Raw genomic sequence first — 3,274 nt, 5'->3', positions numbered from 1 at the left:
ATAGGTTGTTTTAACTGGCAGAAAATGAGCAGATTTCGTGAATCGATCCACCACCACCCAGATGGAATCGAACAAACCTGTGGTTCTAGGTAATCCAAATACAAAATCCATCGTGATGTCCTCCCACTTCAATTCGGGTAGGGTTAAAGGCTGCAACAACCCTGCTGGTCTTTGATGTTCAGCCTTAATCTGCTGACAGGTTAGGCATCTCGATACGAATTCTACCAAAGTCTTCTTCGTACCGCTCCACCAGAAGTAAGGTTTAAGATCTTGATACATCTTGGTGGTGCTTGGATGTAGGGAATAAGGGGTAGTATAAGCCTCTTCAAAGATTTCATTCCTGAGTTCCGTACTATTTGGAACACAAACCCTAGCTCTATACTATAGCATCCCGTTGTCTGGATCAGTCATCTAAGCGACTTTAATTCTTTCCAACAGATCAGATTGCAGCGTCAAGTTGTGAAGCTTGCCTACCACAAACTCAATGCTAGATCTGACCATGTCCTCTGTTAACTGGGGTGAGATCTGAATCATGCTAGGTACCTGCCCGGAACCTTTCCTGCTCAAGGCATCGACCACTACATTGGCCTTCCCGTGGTGATAAAGAATCTCACAATCGTAATCCTTTACTAACTCCAACCAACGCCTCTGTCTCATATTCAATTCTTTCTGAGTAAAGAAGTATTTGAGACTTTTGTGGTTGGTATAAATTTCACACCTTTCTCCGTAAAGGTAATGCCGCCAGATCTTCAAAGAAAATACTACTGCGGCCAATTCCAAGTCATGAGTCGGGTATCGTTGTTCATACTCCTTCAACTGACGGGAGGCATAAGCGATAATCCGATCAGCTTGCATCAGTACACACCCAAGACCTTGTCTGGATGCATCGCAATACACCACGAACTTTTCCTTGTCAGAAGGCAAAGCTAGCACTGGAGCTATAACCCATCTCTGCTTCAGCTCTTGAAAACTAGCCTCACATTTGTCTGACCATACAAACCGCTGATTCTTTTTGGTAAGCTCGGTTAAGGGTGTTGAGATCTTAGAAAACCCTTCCACAAACCGACGATAATAACCCGCTAGACCCAAGAAACTCCTAATTTCTGTCACTATTTTCGGTCTACGCTAATCCTTGACGGATTCTATTTTTCCTGGATCCACCTTGATCCTATCTTTGCTAACAATGTGCCCTAAGAAAGACACCTGAGATAGCCAAAATTCACATTTCTTAAATTTGACATAAAGCTTGTGTTCCCGAAGCCGTTGCAGAACCATTCGAAGATGTAACTAATGCTCCTCCTCTGATACCATTTTGTAACGCCCCCGCTTCAAGCCTCTATGGGGTCCTTACACCCACGGAATGAATGGCGCTTATACACGAGTATGTCACTCTGGTTGCTTCATGGACTGATGACTGACCCTACAGACCAACACGAGTGTTTCCAGCATGCTCTGTCCGCACGCTTCCTGGGAAAACTTCCCAGTAGGTCACCCATCGTGACATTGCTCCATGCCAAGCACGCTTAACTGTGGAGTTCTTTCGTGATGGGCTACCAAAAAACAAGATGCACCTTGTTGACATAAATAGTACTAATCAATCCATTTAAGCTCTCTTCAACTTTGCAGTCCCATACCTACACAGTCTCAGAATCATCCAACTTGACCATCCCCAGGCGGTGTGGGATTCTACAGGTTACCGGGTATTTCCCCTTACGGATCACGAGACTACTGACTATCAAAATCACCCCCCCTTACGGGGTCCGACGTCCTCGTCGACCACACTTCCGGCTGGGTCAAGGCTTTGATACCAAATTGTAACACCCTAACTAGCATAGGCGTGTTAACGTGATTTTTAATATACTGTGCAGCTCGTTGCTAATGAACGAGGTTTATGGAAAACGTGATTAATTAAAATTTTACTTTTTAATTAAAACTTATATATTACATACAAAATAGTTCGGGATCCCGATTACAAAATGCTTTACAAAAGTTTACCAGTTCTTTACAAAATACTTGTCGCCCAACGACTAACTACAAAAGCACTGTTATCTCGAGGATCGTACGCTCCATGCCTAACCGCCCCGACATGTACAATCTTCATTGGCTTGTCCTCACGGTTCTTCAGCTTTGGCCTTGCCCTTACCTACACATAAACATAGCACCGTGAGTCATCAGACTCAGTAAGAAAAGCATAATATAAGATAACATACTAAATCCCAGGTTATAACCAAGCGCCCATACACATGACCATAACCCTAACTGAATCAGGGACGTCCATGAGAACGTATGATTAACCGCGAATCCAGTCTATACTCGGTACTCTAGTCGTACCGATGTGGTAGTAGTTAATCCATACTAACTGATAGCCTAACATATATCTGTTGGCATCTCGGTGCAACTCTATGTACACCTCACTGTTTCCCTGATATGCTAATCTGATGGCTATATAAGATTTGCCTGACATATATCTAATATGTTAATCTGATGGCAACTCACATGTACGCTAAACATGTATAAGCATATGCATAACATTATACTAATCTTACCTCGATTCCGAATTCAGGTGTGCCGGTCAACCTGAGTGGAACGAACTGCTCGGCGAATTAAAGGCTCCTAAACCATAATAATCACAACACTGATAAGTGACACACTAAATCACTTCCCGGAGACTTAAACTCGAAACTAGAAATTTCCCTATCGATAAATAACATGGAAATACCCTAAATAACACAAAAAAGGGAAGAACTAGGGTTCCCAAATTTTCCCAAACCGGTAGACCGGTTCTGGAAAAATTCCTAGAAGCCCCAACCGGTCGACCGATTGCCATAGGCCTCCCTGAACCGAAATTCCGGTTAAGTGCAAGAATTTTTCAAAAATTCACTACTCATGCAATTCAACCCCAAATCATACCAAACCCTCCAGACATGCTATTTAGACCCCAAAGAACATTTCCAAAGCAATAAGACCAAGCTTCATGCATAATTACAAAAACTACAATTAAAGCTCCAAGCTTTGAGTTCAAAACTCAAGCTTGGTTAAATCCCACAAACATGCATCAAAACCTGCTTTAATCTACTCAAATAAGCATAAATAATCCTCTGAAAACAACAGCAATCAACTACAACAATCACAGCAAGCTAAAAAACACTTCATCACTAATGAGCCAAACTTGAGTTCAAAACTCAAAAGCTTGCTCAAACAACCTAATAACCACCAATTCATGCATAAATCAACATAAAAACTCATCACTAAGTCTCTAAATTCAACAACAAAC

Source organism: Cannabis sativa, chromosome 6 (genome assembly GCF_029168945.1).
Source record: "Cannabis sativa cultivar Pink pepper isolate KNU-18-1 chromosome 6, ASM2916894v1, whole genome shotgun sequence".
Lineage (NCBI taxonomy): Eukaryota > Viridiplantae > Streptophyta > Magnoliopsida > Rosales > Cannabaceae > Cannabis > Cannabis sativa.
Note: the sequence above shows the minus strand (reverse complement) of the source record.